This window comes from Giraffa tippelskirchi, chromosome 4 (genome assembly GCF_054371585.1).
Source record: "Giraffa tippelskirchi isolate mGirTip1 chromosome 4, T2T-mGirTip1v1.2.pri, whole genome shotgun sequence".
Taxonomy (NCBI): Eukaryota; Metazoa; Chordata; class Mammalia; order Artiodactyla; family Giraffidae; genus Giraffa; species Giraffa tippelskirchi.
Window position 1 is genome coordinate 92,709,960 of NC_137278.1, and position 22,148 is coordinate 92,732,107.

The following is a 22,148-nucleotide window of genomic DNA, read 5'->3' on the forward strand; positions in this document are numbered from 1 at the left end:
GATTTCTCTTATTGCACCATCAGTTTTGACCTCTTTCTTCAACCAACTTTTGACAAAAAACTGCAGATGTGCAGCAAAACAGACTCATGTGAGCCTCCTCTCTGTTTTTCTGAGTCTTTTGCAGAGGTGCTTACAAGGACTCATCACTTCAAAGGTGGGCAGTGGTGAGGGGCTTAGGGAGAGTGAAGGAGCCTGCACTGTGCCCCATCACGATCAAGGCATTTTCTAAGTTCTGTTTGCTTTTAATTTTATTTTTAAAATATTTATTTATTTGGCTGTGCTGGGTCTTAGTTGTGGCACTCAGGATATTTAGTTGTGGCATGTGGGACTTAATTCTTTGACCAGGTATTGAACCCTGGCCCCCTGCATTGGGAACTCAGAGTCTTAGCCACTGGACCACCAGGGAAGTCCCAACTTCTGTTTATTTTTCAGGAGATAATCACAGTGATGTAGAAAGGGCTGCTGATGTGAATATTTGCATTCTACCATCATTGGTCCTATTAGACTGTATTTTCCCGCTGATGCTGTCAGACCACTGAGCTCAAAGAAGAGCTTCCAGGATGGATGGCTCCCATTTGGTCCATGTCAGAGCTCCTCCAACCTTGTATACAAGGTTGACCCTTGGAGGGATCCTGCTTCAGGCTTTCATCAAGACTCTAACTCAGAGCTTTTACACACCTGTTCCCTGGTTTCCCACCAGTTTTCCCATTTTGAAATTGGATAGGGTCCGTTAAAACGCAGGAGGATGTATGGATGAGAGACTTGAGGAAGGGTGGTAGCTCGAACGGCACTGTCCATGGGATTTACCAGGCAAGAATGCTGGAATGGGTTGCCATTTCCTTCTCCAAGGGGATCTTCCTGACCTTGGGATGGAACCCCCTTCTCCTTCGTCTCCTCCATTGGCAGGCAGGTTCTTTACCACTGAGTCACCTGGGAAGCACTGGAGTCATCCATAGAATAAAACAAAAGGCCAATCTGAAGTTAATCCCTTTGGGCGGATCCAAACTCTGAAGGGATTCAAGCAGTTTAGGGCCATCTTCTCCTGGTTCAAGATCTTTCCAGCTGTGCGATGTAAATCTTCCTTGACGATTTGATGTTGTGAACCCTCTGGGTGAAAACATGAGTGAAAACATGGCACACAAAATCCTGAATAAAGGATTTTACAAACAGAAGCAATATTTTAGCAGGATTTCTAGGAGGAAGGCAAATACGTAGAGGTTAGACTACTGGAGCAGACAAGAGAAGATGAGCCAAGAAAAGGCAGCAAAACCTTTGTTAATGAGCTTTCAGAGCACCAGGAACCCTGGGTACAGCAACTGAGGTCCTGCCATCATGTCCACTGGCTGGTGGCCGACCGCACCCAGTGAAGAGCAGCAGGTTGGCGCAGGTAGGGTTGATCCTGGCTTTGTTCTGAGCTGTGGCCCTGGCACTGAAGGCCCCAGCAGGGCACATGAGAGGGGATCTTTCCGCTAATCTCTCTATCATGTGTCCACTCCACAGAGAAGTGCCTCTTTCCACCTCCTAGATCTACCTGAGCAGCTGCACATGTAAATAGAATGGCCATTTTTGTTAAACAGAGCTTAACTATTTCTGAAACAGCCATTTATTTGTGAAGACTATTTTATGTTAATTTAATTATAAGAAAATTGAAAAGTGTAATACATAGCTAAGCCCTTAAGGCTGGTTAATCTATTTGGATTGTAACAAATATAATTTTTATTAGCTCAGCCTATTTGGATGGAAACAAGTATAACCTTTCCATAGACATTAGAGACTCTGAGTTATGGTCTATTTTTATGTAAAACCAGCCTTGAGTAGAAGAGAAAGAAAGTTCTTTTATCTGTCATCATGTTATGGAATCATTACATTAATGAGAGTGGAAGCCGGGCCATCCTTATTATCTTAGAGTGGAGCTCACATCTTGTCTAGGTGATAGGAAAAAAAAAATCATGTAGTTATTAGAAAAAATGATCAGCATTATAGGGAGGTAAGGTATATTCTGAAATATCCCTTGGGTAAAATATGTTGATTTTCAAGAGGAAAAGGGCATCATTTTTTCCAAACAATCAGACTATCTCTCTAGAACCTCAGCTATCTTGGAACACAAATGACTACTTGGGAAAAACCAAAGAAGGTACCAAGAGGCCAAAATGGTGACAGAAAATTTGACTGCCTTGGAAAGTATTTTCTTTCATAGAAGAGTCTCCTATTATACATGTGTTCCCAGCCTGTGACAGGCAACCAACAGTGCAACCACTAGGTTGAGATTTCCATCCTGAGCACATTCAGCAAGACCAGAGCACAATCTCAGGAGACAGACAGGCTGGGCTGCAAACCTAGCATCACTGCTTCTGACCAGGATGACCATTTACTCTTCTGTAAAGTGAGAATGACGACTGAGCAGGGTGAAGACGTGGAGGAGTCAATCCATGTAACACACGTTGAGCAGCTCCACCACATTGAGAGTCTGTATGCATTAACAGTGTTGATATATTATTAATATCACTGTGCAAACAAAAGCAGTATTATTGATATTTCCTTCTTTCCAAAATGTCTTTTTGTTTTATAGGCTTTTTGCCCACAAGGCCTGACAGTGTTGCACATTTTGGAACTTTTCTTCAGTATACTTTTTTTGTTAAAAACAGTTTTGAAATGTAAACATTTTAGAAAGTTAATGAAAATCATAATTGAAAAGACACATGTACCCCAATGTTCATTGCAGCACTATCTACAACAGCTAAAACATGGAAGCAACTTAAATGCCCATCGACAGATGAATGGTTAAAGAAGTTGTGCTACATATATACAATGGAATGTTCAGTTCAGTTCAGTTCATTTCAGTCGCTCAGTCGTGTACAACTCTTTGCGACCCCATGAAGTGCAGCACGCCAGGCCTCTCTGTCCATCACCAGCTCCCGGAGTCTACCCAAACCCATGTCCATTGAGTCAGTGATGCCACCCAACCATCTCATCCTCTGTCGTCCCCTTCTCCTCCCGCCCCCAATCCTACCCAGCATTAGGGTCTTTTCCAATGAGTCAACTCTTTGCATGAGGTGGCCAAAGTACTGGAGTTTCAACTCAGCCATAAAAAGGAATGCATTTGAGTCAGCTCTAATGAGGTGGATGAATCTAGAGCCTATTATACAGAGTGAAGTAAGTCAGAAAGAGAAACAAAGAAACACAAATGTGTTAATATATTAACACATATATATGGAATCTAGAAAGATGGCACTGACGAACCTATTTGCAGGGCAGCAGTGGAGAAGGCAATGGCACCCCACTCCAGTACTCTTGCCTGGAAAATCCCATAGACGGAGGAGCCTGGTAGGCTACAGTCCATGGGGTCTCTAAGAGTCGGACACGACTAAGCGACTTCACTTTCACTTTTTCCTTCCTTCACTTCTTCCTGCACTGGAGAAAGAAATGGCAACCCACTCCAGTATTCTTGCCTGGAGAATCCTAGGGACGGCAGAGCCTGGTGAGCTGCCGTCTATGGGGTCACACAGAGTCGGACACGACTGAAGCGACTTAGCATAGCATAGCATAGCATAGTGGAGACACAGACATAGAGAACAGACTTGTAGACACGGTTAGGGAAGAGGGTGGGATGAATTGAGAGAGTAGCTTTGTAACAAACCCGGTACTCTGTGACAACGTAGAAGGATGGAATGGGATGGAAGATGGGAAGGAGGTTCAAGAGGGAGGGGAAAAATGTATACCTACGCCTGATTCATGTTGATGTATGGCAGAAACCAACACAATATTGTAAAGCAATTTTCCTCCAATTAAAAATAAATACATTTTTAAAAAGTTAATGCAAAATTTGGGAGAATTTCAGTATATTAAACCATGGTGCCTAATGGAGCACGTACTGTGTGTCAGGCCTGGAGCTAAGTATTTTTGAAAAATATTTATTTATTTGGCTGCCCTGGGTCTTAATGGCTGCATGTGAGATCTAGTTCCCTGACCAGGAATTGAACCCAGGCCCACTGCATTGGAGCACCGAATCTTAGATACTGGAACTAAGTATTTTTGATATGAGGTGGACATATTGTATCTTATGCAAACTGGAAAGCCTCTGAGGGCAAAAGCAAGTCTGTGGATAATTACCCCTGAGCTCCCCTGAGGGTAATTGAGACAGGAACTGTGTTGAATTCTCACCCCTGCTCTGAATGGTGGGCAATGTCCTGTCCATTTTGCAGATGAGAAAACACGAGCTTAGAGGAATCACTTTTTGGCAAATAGACGGGGAAAAAGAGGAAAGAGTGGTAGATTTTATTTTCCTGGGCTCCAGAATCACTGAGGACAGTGACTGCAGCTGTGAAATTAACAAATGCTTGTGTCTGAGCACAGTGTCTGACTCCCAGGAAAGGAATAATGCTGGTGTGTTAGAACATTCCTGGCACATGCAAAGGGGCCAGGGTGCCATGGAACAGGCACAGACACAGAATGAGAGACACAAAATGGCCTTTCCTTAGCAGGCGTGTGGGGCTGGTGGTACTAGTCCTTCTTGCCCCCTCCATCAGGAATAGAGGCCACCTTGCAACCACATGGCCACAGGGCTTGTCCAGGCCTTTGGGACTTCAGCAAATGCATAGCAAGAAGCACGTGGTAGATGCCATCCCAGAGGCCAAGTGCAGGCTGGGTCACCCTGAAGAGGGACCCACAGTCCAGGCTGACACAGCACTTAGCCCTCCACAGGTGACTCAGGAAGCTTGTGGGAGCTCAGGTGAGATCAGCAAAGTCACCCAGAAAACCATACGGTGGGGAGGAGTTACACATTGTCCGTCAACACTCAGTTTTTATTTTTCGAGATTTAGAAAATTGATTTATTGGAGTCATGAGGCTGCGGGCATTTTATTCTGGTTTCTGTCCATGTGATTGTGATATTTCTGTGCTGTAGATATTTTTTTCTTCATGCTTTAAATTTTTTTTAACTTGATTTTTTTATTTTTGAATTGGAGGATGCTTTACAAATCTGTGTTAGTTTCTGCTGTACAACATGAATCAGCTATATGTTTACACATATCCCCTGCCTTTGGAGCCCCCCCCCAGCTACCTGTGCTATACAGCAGCTTCCCACTATCTATCTGTTTTACACATGGTAGTGTATATATGTTAATGCTACTCTTCCAATTTGTCTTACCTTCTCCTTCCCTCTCCGTGTCCACATGTCTATTCTCTATGTCCAGCATTCAGTTTTGATGTGGTTTGCTACCTTTCTATTCTGTGCCAGACTTTTAAATCCTCATAAACACAAAGGAAAGGAAACACTCTTCTCCCCATTTTGCAGACCAGAATGTGCTCCCTATGTAATTCCTGGTCAGTGGCTCTTTCACACCAGGACAGCCTGACTCTAAACTAAGAATTTCTGCTCTCTTCTATATTCTTCAGAACATGACTGTGTTTTCACTTAAAAAAAAAAAAAAACCCTCCAGTAGCTCCAACCTGTTTTTACCTTGGTGAATGTAATCTTTTCTTTTAGAGGGTGTCTAAGCAATTTAAAGTTAATTTTTTCAGTATTCATCCTAGTTAAGACAGGGAGAAGCAAGTGTTGCTCCACAAAGGTCAACAGGATGTTGAAAAAAGTTCCTGCCAAGTGGATAAGGGCTGTCTTTACAAGAACCTGTAGAGAGGGCAAGGGGTGGGGACCTGTCTGGGGAAATGGGCACCCTTAGTGTGCTGGGTTTGCACTGGCCAGGGGCTGGCTGATCTTGCTGTCAAAGGCTAGAGAGTAAATATTTTAGGCTATGAAACTCATATGGTCTTGGTCAATGATGCTACTCAGTTGTGCCCATGTAGGAAAAACAGTCACAGACAACAAATAGATGAATGGCCGTGGCTGTATTCCAATAAAACTTTATTTGTAAAACAAGCAATGAGACAGATTTGACTTCCATCTCTGGATGGTACAACTCTGCTCTGGAGAATCTGAAGCAGCAGACACACACTCGATCTTTAAGAATCTATCATTTACCCTCCTCAATATGAGGGGACTTTGCTATGATTTTCCCCCTCTCCCTCTCCCTCATCAATGGCTTCTCTTGTTTTTCTTCTTGTTTTTCCGATACTCTTGCCTTGAAAAGTATGGGCAGGGCTTTACCTCTGGTGACTCTCAAGGTTAAAGGATGTACTGACCCTGTAGCAGCTAAGCTGCTGTGTGATTTTGCTGAAATCTGTCACTATAGATGGTGACTGATTATAAGGCAAAGTCCCTGCATCCTCCTCATCAGCACCAAATTGTCATTCAGAAAACAAACAAACAACAGTTGCCTTGTATTTGACTCTTTGTTAACGTTTTTTTCCCTTTCTGTGCGCTCTCTCAATCTTTTTTTTTTTTTTTAAACTACCAAGTCCCATTTAGGAAAAACTTTATACCCTGAAGCCATTTTGATCAATTTTGGCTTTTGGGATTCTGATAGGAGTAAGCTGAGGACTTTGTTACCTCATGAATTTAAGAAATTTCAAACGTTTTTAGTAAAATCCACGATCAATGTACTTCTCTGGCATAGAGGAAATAAATAACCTGTTTTAATAGTCTGTGGCTTTGGATGAAGGGATAAAAATGCCATAGCTCAACAGATTAGAAGTAAATAAAGGTGATGCGACAGCAGAATGATTAGATGATTCTAAAGTGGCCGGTCTAATGATGGCGATGGTAATGAAGAGTTTGAATCTTTTTTTAATAAAGTGTGAGTCTGAAAAACCATTATATTTCTTAATCAGTATCTTGTTTTCTATAAGATGGTTGTTACATCAAGAATTCTGATAATGATATCTATTTCATAAAGTCATTATTAAATAAGAATTAAATAAGATAGTGAATACGGAGCATTTGACATTTAGGAGGTGTTCAGTTCATAGCAATACTGTTTTTCTTCCCTTTAATAATAAGAGATAATAAAAGGAAATACCCAACAAGCAGTTTAACCCAGGGTTTGATTCAGAGAACTAGTGTTCCATAGATGGTGATTTGGGAATTCCTATGGTTAATTTTATGTGTCAGTGTGGCTGAGCCATAGTGCCCAGATATTTGGTCAGCATTATTCTGGCTGTTTCTGTGAGGGTGTTTCTTGGGTGAGATTAATGTTTAAGTCAGAGGACTTTGAGTAAAGTAGATTACCATCCATCATTGTGGGTGGGCCTCACCAAATCAGTGGAAGGCTTTACTAGAACATAGCCTGACTTCTTCTGAGCAAAAAACAATTCTGCCAGAAGATTTTCTCTGGATTCAGACTACAACTGTTCTCCAGGTTTTTAGGCCCCCAATTCCCCTATCCATGCAGATTTTGCATTTACCAAACCTCCACAATCATAAGCGAGTTCCTTAAAATAAATCTCTCTCTCTCTCTCTCTCTCTATATATATATATATATATATAGATAGATAGATAGATAGATAGATATAGATATAGATATATATCCTATTGGATGTATTTCTCTGGAGAATCCTGACTAGTAACCATCTAGGTAATATTTAGGAAGCAGATTAGGCTAAAGACAATCAGGAACAAATAATAAAGAGGGTGAAAGTAAAATCAAACTTTGGATAAAAAAAATGTTTCTCTGTGTCCAACAGTCACTACAACTTTCTAAATTCCTTTAAAAATAATTAAATTATACTTGACTACTACTGCCTGGATTCACGTCTTCTCTGTTGAGGGTGCCCACTGTCTCCCATGACTATCAGATGAGGTGATGAAAGAATAATTGTCTTTTTCTCTGAATCTGAATTCATCTCAGAAATTGGGTGTGTGTGAGAGAGAGAGAGAGGAAAAGAGAGAGATTATTTTAATAAACACAGAAGGGAAGTGTGGGGAGGAGGGAAGTGAAGGACGTTTGGAGTTTCATATTTCCAACTTGAAAACCATTGTGGGAAGGATCAAGGTCCTTCAAAGGAAAAAGGATACAAACTTGAAAGGGGGCAGGATATGAGAAAGAGGGAGCGTAATGGGCTGCTGAGTGGAGGAGGAAGCCGGCCACATGCGGTGCCCTGAGGGGAGCGTGGATAAACACAGCGAGAGGACGCTGGCTTCCGGACGTGGACGGAGCGTGGGGAGCTGAGGGGGGAGCAGTTGATACAGAGATCCCTCCTGAGGCACCGAGGGATGTGGGCAACTCCCCGCCGATGCCCCAAACGTTTATGAGCCACATGTGGAAGAAAGATAAGCCATGAAAGCACTTAGAGTACAACCCGCGTAGGTCAAAAGTTCTGAGGGCAGCTGGCGGGAGCAACTGAGTAAAGACATTCAAGATTTGGAGTCTTAGAAAAAGGCACGTGGAATTTTCAAAATCTCCTGGAAATCCTGGGTGACGGGGGACCAGTATTAGCACCATTGGACAGCTGTTCTGGTGGAAACTGACCAACAAGAGTAACTGTTTATGAGTATTTTGCATGTTAATCCCAAGCCACTGCTATATATAAAATAGATAATCAACAAAGACGTACTGAACAGCACAAAGCACTCTGCTCAATACTCTGTGATAACCAATAATGAAAAAGAATCTTAGAAAGAACAGATATTGTATGTATAATTGGACTACTTTGCTGTACCCCTGAAACTTTGTGAATCAACTATACTTCAATAAAAAATAGATTTTTATCATATGATATCGCTTACATGTAGAATCCAAAAAAGGTACAAGCGAACTTATTTACAGAACAGATAGACGTACAGACATAGAAAACAAACATGGTTACTGGGAATAAGGGCGGAGAGGGATAAATTGGGAGACTGAGATTGACATATACACACTCTTATATATATACAATAGATAATTATTAAGGACCTAATGTATAGCACTGGGAACTCTACATAATACTCTGTAAGGACAAGTAAGGGAAAAGAAGATACATATAACTGAATCACTGCTGTTCACATGAAACTAACATAAAATTGTGAATCAAGCATACTCTGATATCAAATTTAAAAATTGAAAATAAATAATAAATAAGATACTTTGCATGGAGGATGTGTTAGGGAATTTTAGCTAGAAGCAAAGGACAACATAATACTTAAACTCTGGAGTGTAAGTGCAATGACCATATGAGTTAGAAGCATTTTAAGTTAGCTTAGATTATGTTGAAAAGTAACCTGTCCACGTCACCTATTACCTGTTAATATGTCCAGCTTACCAGTTAAAATATAGGCAATATAGGCAATTGTTAACTGTGGGCGTGCTTACCTCAAGAAGAGATGAATGGATTCTGTGTTTATTTCAAAGAATGCTGACCTATATCAATGGATTATATATGACCTTGAAAAAAAAATAACTAAGCGTAGTAAAAATAAGTGGATGGCAATCTTTCCAAACTCTCCACAGTACTCTAAATGCAATGCCTCTTGGCAATTTAAAAATCTTTGTAGGACTGTGTACTCGAAAGGCAGAACAATTGGAGAGCATGCTTGAATATCATGAAACTAAAACCTGTCACTAGGGTGACTTGACATTGGAAGAAAAAACAACCCAGGCTTTTCTGTGCTTACTGATATTTAAACCTTGTAAATCTTGAAGTTGCACTGACATTTTATTTTTAAAGCTGCGGAGGTGAATAAAGCCCAACACTGCTGGGTTAGGTTTATGGTTCCTCCTTGTCTGTGTAAGTTTCTGGAAAAATAAAAATTTTTTTTTTTTAAAGAGAAGAAAGAAAAATACAATGCACTCTATCCAGCACATCCTTTTATGTAGCAGTCTGTGACTGAGCGTGATGTGGACGTAACCTACTTCTGTAGGTGAGCATCAGTGTGTGCAAACCCTCCCTGGAGAAGTGTTTTCCTTCTCATTACGGGTCTCATGCCAGGATATCCCTAATATGTGTGTTTGCTTCGGGGCTGGTGAGCAGAGCAGCTTCCTGCCTCGTGGAGACTTTGCTAGGCTGTTACCCCTGGCATATACTGTGCTGCGATTTTAATTAAAGCATTTGAATGCTGGCAGGTCAGTATTGTTAGGAGAGATGTCTGATTAATTGCTTACTTCTTTGTCACAGCTATAAATGGGATGTTGTGAGGGTGCACGTGAGAATCCAAACAATTCCCCTGGAGTGGAGAGTAAATGGACTTCAGAGCAATCAGCTCCTTTCACTTGGAGCCGGAGATAGGACAAAAGCCCAAATCGCACTGGTCAGCCGATCATCCCATTTAAAGACACTGTGGGTTAAAAAAAATGCTTCCCAGTGATGGATGGTGGACCAGAGCAACTCTTTATGTGCAACACCACCAGCCCCAAGGCACAGGAAGGATCAGCAGGTAAAGAACTCTGCTCTCCGCCAGCCAAATTAATAAATGTGCAAATTAAAAAGGATGTCAGAGCAGTAAAGAAACATCTGCTAACTAAAGTAAAAAAGTAATGATGATGATAATAAATAGAGAGAGACAAAAGGGATTTCTGCTTCGGGCAAATTTGCATCCAGCTGCACCCTACTGCAAGGAGCCATCAGTGTTCCCACGAGATTCTTTCATGGGAAAGATGTTTAGAACGTTATCTTTGAGCGACCAGGTGATAGACTTAGACAATTGACATTTGAGAAATCTATTCTCCAATCCTGGTCACTATCCCGGCTCGCCTGACTTAGGGTTTCTCAGATTTGGCGTTATTGACATTTGGGGCCGAATAACTCCTTGTTGTGGAAGCTATTCTGTGCATTGTGGATGTTTCACAGCATCTCTGGTCTCTGCCCACTAAGAGGCCTGTGTTCACTCCCCTCCTCCCCAATCATTAAAAATAAAAACATCCCAAGATTTTGCCAAATGTCCTATGGGGAGCAAAGCTGACCCTGGTTGAGGATCACTGCCTTAGTTCAACTTGCTGAAACATAGTGCCCTTCACTGGATCATGAACTGATGGACAAACAATATTTATAGTAGCCCAAGGATAGAGGTGGGGCCTTAAGGACTCACTTTTAATATTTCTGTATGGTAACAATTGGTGTTGAATTGCATCCCGTGAACCATATGTTATATGTAAGAGTTAGAAGGGATAAACCCTCAGGAAATTAAACATATTCACCTCTTAGGAATCTGGGCCCAGTGCACACTCGTACACACAGTTTTCTATTTTCATTGCTCTCTCTTTGCTCCCTTCAGCAGGAAATTTGGAGCAGAAGTGATGCCTTTTCCAGCAACGTGATGAACAGTTTCGGTTTTCACGAGGCAGTCCATCAATGACTCTTTTCACGACATAAAACAATGAAAAGAATCATGTAGCTAAACAGAACATCCTAAGATCTTCCTCATGAACTTCCTGTTTAGAAACAGCACAGTAATTACTAATCGTAATTATGTCCCGAATCTTTACAGCCAGCTGTCTGCTCTTTTTGTTGTTGTTCATGAAGCAGGTGAAGTCAGTACTCATTTTTGGAATTTTCGGGAACCACTTGGAAAAATTCATTGCTGATTATTCACTGAGACAGTTTGCTTTACCTGTGTATTCATCTTTAGAAGACAGACGTTTTCTATATGACATTGTTTATAATGGCATAACTTATAACTGATATCGGATGATGAGACTGTCACTTTGTGAAACTAGAAGAGAGTCAATGAAAGTGCAGCGGTGGATAAATGCCTGGGATATTATATTCAGTACATTTCTGTTGCTAAAAATCAAGTCTTGCCAGTTATTTCTGTAAATAAGGGCTAAGTCTACAGTGAAATCCATCTAATACAATAACCTCTAAAAATATACTGTAAGCATGCTTAAGGATTCTCTCTTTTTCATACAGTTTTTCTATTTTCAGTTTACTGAAATAGTCATTGTAAAGTGGAATATTGACATGTGAAAAAGCATAACAAATAAATGGGCTTCCTAGGTACTTAGTGATAAAGAATCCGCCAGCCAATGCAGGAGACGTGGGTTTGATCCCTAGGTCAGGAAGACCCCCTGGATAAGGAAATGGCAACCCACTCTAGTGTTCTTGCCTGGGAAATCCCACGGACAGAGGAGCTTGATGGGCTACAGTCCATAGCGTTGCAAAGAGTCAGACACGACTGAGCGACTAACCAACAACAATGTGATGGATAAATACAATTAAGTTTCCAGTCCTCCCAGTGGTCCACACACTCCTGTGTGTACATGCACACACACACATATACACACAGTCACGATCTTCAGTAAAAGTCACATTTCAAAAGTTTCAGATGAGACTTTAGAACTAACCAGAGCCTTTCTTATATCAAAGACTTCCTTCTGCAAACACAGCCCCAACTTCTTCAATATTAAACAGTTGGAAAAACATATTCTATTTCCCTTATTTTTCCTATGATAAAATAGGATATTTAGCATTCCCACTGTGATATGCTTTATCTGAAACCTAACATGGCCCATTTTGTATCATTCGTTCCTTTCACTTGGCTTTGGGGTGTGTCTCCCAACACTTTCTCACTTCCCCAAGCCACCTCCAAGTTTATTTTACAATTTGATAGGAAAAACAGCAGATGAAAAGGCACGTCAAGGTCCATAATATTTACAGGCTAACCCCTCACTTCAGACCAATTCGGCAGTCTACAGAAATTTGCACAAGATTTGAATAAGCAGCCAAATTTCAGGGTTTTTGTCCAAATGCAATCTTACAGTCTTTCTTAATTCATCCAGCTTTAACAGAAACCAGACAGTTTCTCCATCTTGGATTACAGAGCAGCGGAGGATGCCAGTGTATTTATTACCGAGATTCTGAGTACCCTTTGTATAGGACGGGGATACTAAAATTATGCTCAAGTTTTTTTTCCAATATACTGTTCATAGATACACTGAATATTCATCCATGCATATAGATGTGCCTTTGGTGACAAGATCACAAAATTTTGGGAGAAATGACAATTCAAAGCAACTGCTAGGAGAATCAAAGAGCCATAGAACTTAAAAGTTCTTTGGAAGATCCCTTCCCATTTCAAAGGAAAACTGTCTTCTTTCTGGAGAGATTCTCTAGAGAGGACGATGCTCCGGCCTCTTTCCTGTCTCTGTGACGTTGGATGACTTGCTTTTGTTGAGATCTGGAGACGCTCTCCCTGTCACCCATCTCCTTGTCAAGAGGCAGGGAAATTTGAGGTCTTCCATGACCACTGTTGGACATTATTTATTGCAGAATAATAGTACAGTTGGGAAGCATTTGCGCTGACAGGCTCTGAGCCATACCTGGACATCCAGAGACCGAGCCTGTGAGAAGAGACGAGGAGCAGCTGTACAGATGTGGGTCAGCGGCCATATGACCTTCCTTTGTGCCGACTAGCCAGGGAAACCTCTTTCGTCTATTATAATTAAATGATGATGTGAGGTTAGAAGAAAGGTATGCTGTTCAATCAGTGGGTCCCAGGTCGGATAAATTCTGAAGTACGTCCCAACCATAAGTCAAATTTAATAGACTGAATGTTCTCATGAGAAAAAATAATACACACAGTGTGCTACATACAGGAATCACAGAGTTCACGGCTAACAAGTTAAGGGGCAGAGAGAGGGTAAGTATGGCAGGATGGATACCATTAATGGTAGGGGTTGGAAGACTGGGAAATGGATGGGCTGGGAAGAGGGTCATGGATACTTTAGGGCTTGGGAAAAATAAGTCTTTGGTGGAGATTCGTGTCCATGCTTTTCATATGAGCGGCCAGTTTGTGTGCTGGATGGACTGGGGCCTGGGTGTGAGAACACCTGAGTTCCAACCGGACTTTGAACACGCTTCTTTTTCCTATATTAGTGTGCTGGATGATGAGAAACCAGTGGTCCTTTCCTGCCTTGGTCACTTTTTCCCTCTGAGTGTGTGAGATTTAGAACAGATACACAATCATTGGGCTTCCCTGGTAGCTCAGTGGTAAAGAATCTACCTGACAATGCGGGAGATGCAACAGATGCGGATTCAACCCCTGGGTTGGAAAGAACATTTGGAGGAGGAAATGGCAACCCACTCCAGTATTCTTGCCTGGGAAATCCCATGGACAGAGGAGCCTGAGTGGCCTATGGTCCATGGGGTCACAAAGAGTCAGACACAACTGAGCATACACAAACACAATCATTACAAACATGCCTGCTGTCTCCATGCAAACCTCGCTGTAGAAGCGGATCTACATATATCCAGACTCTATCAGCGAAGACCAGGACTGCGGTGGTAAACACCATCTAATTTTTAAAAATGCATAAGCAGGTATCTATCTCCATGCGCTGCACTTGGGTAATGTTGATTTATTAGTACAGTACAATCCCGCTAATTAACACTAATGACGGGAGGACCCATTGTGGATTGTAGAATTTTGCAAATTAGCGAGTACATGAAAAAACAATAAAAATCAGGAGTCCTGCACTGCAAAACGTCCTCTTCCACTTATTTTGACAGGAAGGTATTTAATGTTGATTATTTACAATAATTCTTCATCATGCATAGCTAATGTTAGATTCTGTTAAAAGAGGCATTTGTGAGGATTGATGGAATAACGCTCATAAAGCACTTGAGTGGAAGGAGGAAGATGAGTGCAAAGCATTAGGATGACGGTACCTAATGGAGTCGTAGTGATGGAGAGAGAAAACTCAAGTGTTAGACGAGAGGCACAGGAGGCCAGCTGGATGTTTGGGGGGATATTATTAGAATTGTGAGTTTGTGCGTGAGAATTAACCATACTTAAATCTTAAATGACTGTGTAAAACAGATTTCAGCCTGGGTTTGTTATCCAGAGACTCAAGTGATTAAATGTGTTATGTTAGCTACTGTGAATGATCTGATTTTACAGGTGGCATCTTCTAGCAATAGTAAATGTATCGAATACATAACGGACATGAGTTCTCCATTGAAATAGTGTGGAAATTTTAGAATTTTTTCTACAGGGAATTTTTTACACTTGTGGATTTGGATGTTTGATACTGAGTATTTACATACTTACCAGGTGGCTCAGTGGTAAAGAATCTGCCTGCCAGGGTAGGAGACCTGGGTTCAATCCCTGGATTGAGCAGATGGCCTGGAGTAGGAAATGGCAAACCACTGCAGTATTCTTGCCTGGGAAATCCCATGGACAGAGGAGTCTGGCAGGCTACAGTCCATGGGGTCACAAAGATTTGAACATGACTTAATGAATGAGTATTTAATTATGGAAAATATCTGGAGGACTGGGGACAGTGTTGAGAGTTGGTTCATATGTGGACTTGGTACTAGGAATAGTTTTAAGGAATTATGCTTTAGTGATTGTGATTTAGGAACTAATATTATAACTGTGAATAAATACCCAAGCGGAAGAAGAGTTATTCTGCTAATTATAGATGTAAAGGCTTGTAATTAAGAGTAAAATTTCAGGCTTCATCAGCGTTGAAATAGGTTTAAAAGTATATCGTGCTACATTACAAAATTTTGAATCCCTCTTAAGTAAATACCAACAAGTAGTTATTTAGCTGTTAAGTCATTTCTGACTCTTTTGCAACCCCATGGACCGTAGTCCCCCAGGGTCCTCTGTCCATGGGATTTCCCAGACAAGAATACTGAAGTGGGTTGTCATTTCCTTCTCCAGGGGATCTTCCCAACCCAGGGATCAAACTTGTGTCTCTTGAATTGGCAGGCAGATTCTTTATCACTGAGCCACTGAGCCACTAGGGAAGCCCCCAGAATACCAATAAGAAGACTCCTCAGGCTGAAACCTTGATACACACAATTTTTTAAAATGTAGCTTGATCATGCCCAGTTCTTTTGGTTCTCCAACTCCTTCATTAGTATCTTTTAAGTCATGGTAACTTACCTGAGGGGCTTCCCAAGTGATGCCAGTGGTAAAGAGCCCGCCTGCCAATGCAGGAGATGTAAGAGACATGGGTTTGATCCCTGGGTTGGGAAGATCTCCTGGAGGAGGGCATGGCAAGCCCCTCCAGTATTCTTGCTTGGAGAATCCCATGGACAGAGGAGCCTGGAGAGCTACAGTTCATAGGGTCGGAAAGAGTCGGACATGACTGAAGTGACTTAGCATGCACTCAATGTGCAACTTACCTGACCATTGCAGTTGAAAGAAATACTTCTTAAAGCATGTGAAACTAAGCTAGTCCAAGCCCATTTCAGAGACTCTGATCTTCAAGAGCACAATAGACACCTCTGCTTCAGCTTCCTGCTCGTCTACAAGCTGGCACTTTTCAAATTTACCAGCCAGCAGCCTTGATTTTCCAAAGAAGCAAGCAGCAAAAGTCCCCAGAAATAATTGCAATTGGGCATTTCTGAAGGACTAGGAATCAAGGTTAAGAGAAGGAACCCAGGAATACCTGTAATTATTCTTCATCCAGGCTGTTGCTTCCTGAGCACTGATAACATGTGATGCTACTCACAAACCAGACTGGGCAAGTTATTGTATGCAAATCAATTCTTGGAAGTTTATTTTAAATTGCCCAATTGTGCTCAGAAATAGATTAGACACCTGTCAGTTTGATCTAAAATCCGGTGAAAATACGAAATTCTTTTTTGGTTTTGGGTCTCACATTTCAAAGCAGTTGTCCTAACATAGAAATGAAAAAACAATCAAACAAACAAACAGGTCCTGAAGGGCCTTGGGAGTTTTGCATTCCAAGACTTCCTTCTGCTTGGCTTGTGTGCATTTGTGATCCAGGAATGGAAGGGCCTGTGTTCACTCTGTGGTCCACTTTGACTCATAAATGAAAACATTTTTTGATGATGAGTATAACCCTATTCTAACTCAATTTTAATGACGGCACTAGTTTGCCAATTTTTTTGCTTCTTTGATCCATAAATAAAAATCACTACACATGTCAAGATACAAAATGGAATCACTATGATTCAGAAGGTTTCTTTCAAATACAAAAGCTGGAAATTATACTTGGGTTTTCATTTCCTTTCTGAACCAACCAACAAATAAATAGAACCCAACTGTCATACAAATAAACCAAAGAATATCTCAAAAAATCCTGTGAAAAAAATCTTGTGCATGCATGCTTGGTCGATCACCTGCGTCCAACTCTTTGGGACCCCATGGACTGTAGCCCACCAGGCTCCTCTGTCCATGGGACTTTCCTGACAAGAATGCTGGAGTGGGTTACCATTTCCTCCTCCAGGGGAGCTTCCTGACCCAGGATCGAAACCAACTGTCCTGTGTCTCCTGCATTGGCAGGTGAATACTTTACCACTGTGCCACTGAAAAATCTTATATATGTTTAAAATGTCTTTTCATAAGTCACAGGTTCAGTTAGCAAAATGCTGTAATTTAAGCATTTTTAGATCCTAAACAGTTATTGCTCCTGAGAAGAAAGTGTAAATATTAGATGTCTTCACTGATTATTCCGGCTGCTTTGTCCGTAAAGTTTTTAACTATTCTTTTTTTTTTTGACCATGTATAGTGATTTACAGGAAAATGTGACCCTGGGTCCCTGATCCATTTATGTTTAACTCAACAAAGCATCACCAGTGCATTTCCACTGATGCTCTGTCCTTGTTTATCATGCTCTCCACCTCAGAAATTAGAAAATTAGCAAGAATAAATGAAATTGAAACCCAAAGGGTAGTAATCAGATCCAGTGCTTTAGTAGCACGGGAAAGTGGCAAAATTAATTTTTATCCTGAATGTATGTGCTTCTCAGGCCTAGTGCATTTTCCTAGCAGGCTGTTGGCTCTCAGAGAATCACCGATAAACAAGCAATTGCCAAAGAGAAACAATGCCTTGAAATCCATTGACATCTTCAAAAAAAGCATTAAATTTTACTCATGAGTAGCAATGCCATAAGCCCGGTAAAAGAAATGCCTCATTTCCATCCCCGGGGCGTTGTTAAAAGAGATTACCTCAGAGCTGCTGCTTCTGTTTTAGTGGCGTGCGGTATTATTGCTACCTGTGGACACCAGCTGGGGCCACAGGTTTTCACATCCCTGCAGGAGTCAAGGTTGCCAAAACATGGCCTGTCATCTGAAGTGGGAAAAGCAAAACAACAGGAGAATTTGCTTGTGTAGTATGCACACGCACACACACAGCTTCCCTGCCCAGACAGTGTCAGATACAGGAGGAATTTACACCTGCCGTGTGTGGTCCAGGGGTCGAGAGCATGCTTGGAGTGTGGAACGCTGGTAATTTCACCTCTAGGAGCAGAACTCAGAGCCTTCACCCTCAGCCAAAAGCTTCCCTCTCCTTAGTATTTCACACTTAGTTCCAAGCTTGAGAAACAATATTTCTGAGGAATGTTAGAACTTTTGAAATGATTTGGCTCCTTCTTTCCAGGTATGCCATGCATGCATGCATGCTCAGTCTCCCAGTCGTGTCCAGCTCTTTGCAGTCCTGTGGATTGTATCCCACCAGGCTCCTCTGTCCTTGGGATTTCCCAGGCAAGGATACTGGAGTGGGTTGCCGTTTCCTTCTCCAGGGCATCTTCCTGACTCAGGGATCGAGTCTATGTCTCCTGCATTGGCAGGCGGATTCTTTACCTCTGAGCCACCTGGGAAGACCTGACAATAGTGTGCAAGAGTCCAAGCATTCACCTTGGCCACTAATCCTCCAGGGCTCCCCTTCCTGTCAGAGCTATGCATCCTTATCCACAAGAGTGACCAGCACTTCATTTTCTCTTTTTTCTCTTCTTAAAGCATTTGGTGTCTTATGTGACAACTGATAAGATCAGCCTGCCTTCCTGCCTGATGAGGAACATGCTGGCTGCCTTGGTCCCACCCTTCTCTGCCTTGAGGGGCATCCCTGGCTGTCACCACGTACACTAGCTCCTATGCACTATAGTCTATTTGTCTCCTGGCATTTCTCCCTGAGCCCCAAGTTTAAGATAAAGGTCTTCAGTTCTTTGAAGTGCTAAGTGCCTGTGTTGGCATCTCCCAGCGACATCCATCTCTAGTCAAAACACAAGCATGGAGTCCCCTCCCCACTCCCGCCCCACTGGGAAGGTTCCAGGTATGGCAGGCAGGTACCTGGCTCTGGGAGGGACAGGCCAGGCCTCCTGTAGTCACCCTTCCAGTTGGAGGTCCCCCTCTGGTTGGGAATGCTGGCAGGTGTGGGCATGCCCGATGGTGGGATTGGTACTGGGGAGTGTGTATCTTAGAGACGGTGCTTCCTCTTTGCTGACGCTGCCCTCCACAGTGAACGAGGTTCCTCTCACTTCTCAAAGTGGAATTTGGAAAAGGGGAAAGGGAATGAATAGGTGGTTCTGAGAACTGACTTGTCTCTGTCTGTTAACATAGTCATTTGTCATAAACATTTCAGAAAATTCATATAGAAATCCCAGAAGACCCATGTGGAGACCTCCATGTTTACTTGCCACAGATCCAACTCATCTGATGGAATGTAGCATGATGGCCACCCTCAGAATTCCTTTAGGATCCATGGGAAGCTTTGGCTGGTACACCATACCCCGTGGGGGAGTTCTGGGCCAGTTTCATAACTTTAGATAAAAAATACCCACCTTTGTTCAGACCCTTCCTTTGATGTAACCTGATGTCTTGGATGTCTGTTACAAAGAATTGGGCCGAATTATATGCTCCTTCAAAAGTGTTGAGTATTTGGTGGATTAGTGCAGAAAGTTACGTCTTAGGAAGGACCTAAGTGTTAAATCATTTCAGGTGCTCTATTCAGAATAAAGCCAGTGTTTCAAGATCTGAAAGCTGCAATGAATTTTTGGTACAAATACTGGGAAAAAACCCTGTTATTTGGAGTTAGTCTGCTAAATTGTGGGATCTGGAAAGAGTTAGGCTGTGCAGAGGTGGCACACTTAAATGGCTTCAGGGAGGCAGTCAAGGTGAGATGTGGCAGGTGACAGGCTACACAGGGGTGTCTGAACCTCTGCCTGTGGCGGTCAGATTCCCTTTAATCCAACACATCTCGATGGCTGAGCAAAAGCCTCTACAGGCATTTCATCTGATTGTCCAATCCACTGTTTACACACCCTGGACAGAGGCTGGGTCATTCTGTGAGTAGCCCAGGATCACCAGGTCATGAATCAGAGCCACCTGGAACCCAAGGCTTCTGACTTTAGGTCACGGCGCTGTTCACTCTTCATCACCTCTTCACATCCCAGCAAGAGGGGAAGCATTGATGGTTTTGTGTAGCTCATCTTTCTCTTCTTCCCAGGCTCTAATTCCCTGAGCCTCTTACTCTCATGTATAAATGGGAATAACACTTTTTACCCATAAGGTGGGGCTTTCCAGGTGGCTCAGTGGTAAAGAATCCACCTGCCAACACAGGGGATGTGGGTTTGATCCCTGATCTGGGAAGATCCCCTGGAGGAGGAATTGGCAACCCACTCCAGTATTCTTGCCTGGGGAATTCCTTGGACAGAGGAACCTGGCCAGCTACAGTCCATGGAGGTTGCAAAGAGTTGGACACGGCTGATGAGACTGAGCATACACACACATAGAAGAATAATATTCCATCTTGTTTTTAAAATCACGTTGAGCGGCTTGTATGATTTTAGTTCCCCAACCAGGGATTGAACTTGGGTCCTCAGCAGTGAGAGTGTGGAGTCCTAACCACTGGACCTCCAGGGAATTCCCACCATTCCATCTTCTTTATCCATTTATCTGTTAGCAGATACTGAAATTCCAGGTCCCAACATCTAGAAGTATCTTAATCTAGCCTCGAAGACACAGTACCATGTTGGTCCCCCAGGATACCTTGGATGCTTCCTTCTCCCTCTTCTTTCCTTTCCTTCCCTCATTCTATCACCCCTGTGCCCAGTTTTACCCTTGTTTTTTTCTATCCCTTCCTCTCAGCTTCCTTTTCTGTGTAGCTAGGAAAGAAATCATGAGCAGGTAAGAAACAACTCATTCCACTGCTTTTTCATCACTATACAGCATGTGAATTATCTCATGTTTACCTGCATTTGCAAACATGATGAAGATTGAAGAGAATCTTCTGGGAGAATATTTGGGAAGTGGGAACGAGATGGTAAACGAGATTTGGAGACATCCTGTTCACCAAACAGACATTTTTCAAATTTTAATAAGGGGATGTGTTTTCTGTTCTTAAGTTCAAAGATAAAGAAAGCATAGATGTAGTAATATTTGCCAGATTTTACATTTATTAAAAGCCAGGACAGACAGGGATAATAGCATAACTCAATATTTATGATGCTGCAGCTTCCACATAAATATTAAAATAAGACAGTTATCATCAGAACTATTTGTTGTTTCTATTTACTTTCAAATTTTAATGAACACAAATGCTACTTATGTGGTAAAGTTCAATAACTGAAAAAATAGCTCATTTGTCCATCCGTGAAGCCAGTCATAGAACTGTCATGAGAAAAAGTTATTTTTAAACTAAATCATAATTTGAGAAGACATCAGAAAAAGACTTCTGCTTCTGGGAAGATGGAGTAAATGTACCTTTCCCTCTTCCTCCTGCTGAGAGCAATTGAAACCCATGGACCTTATACGTGAAACAACCTAGAAACACTACAAGGTGGGGAGAAGGCAGCTGACTGGCACCTGCAGACACTGAAAGGACATGTCAGTGTGTGCACTGGGGTTTCTTTGTGCCTCATGATGCTTGTTCCTTGGAAGAAAGCTGTAGCAAACCTAGACAGTGTGTTAAAAAGCGGAGACATCACTTTGCTGACAAAGGTCCATATAGTTAATGCTGTGGTTTTTCCAGTAATCATGTATGGATGTGAGAGATGGACCATGAAGAAGACTGATCACCAAAGAATTGATGCTTTTGAACTGTGGTGCTGGAGAAGACTCTTGAGAGTCCCTTGGACAGAAAGAAGATCAAACCAGTCCATCTGAAAGGAAATCAACCATGAATACTCATTGGCAGGTATGATGCTGAAGCTAAAGCTTCAATACTTTGATCACCTGATGCAAAGACCTGACTGATTGGCAAAGACCCTGACCCTGGGGAAGATTGAAGGTAGGAGGAGAAGGGGGATAGAGGATGAGATGGTTGGATGGCATCGCCAACTCAATGGACACAAGTTTGAGCAAACTCCAGGAGATAGTGGAGGACAGGGAGGCCTGGCGTGCTGCAGTCCATGGGGTCGCGAGGAGTCAAACATGACTTAATGACTGAACAACAACTACATGAATCCCAGACCAGATACTGGCAAAGCAGGCAACCCAAAAATGCCAAAGTGTTGAACCATGAAAGCCCCGGGAAAAGCTATAGGTTGGGGAAGGGGGTGTCCTAGCTGAGTCAAACACAAACCTTTTATATAATTAATGTTCTACTCTTGACAAAAACCACAGAGCATATATGACTCCACTCTCCT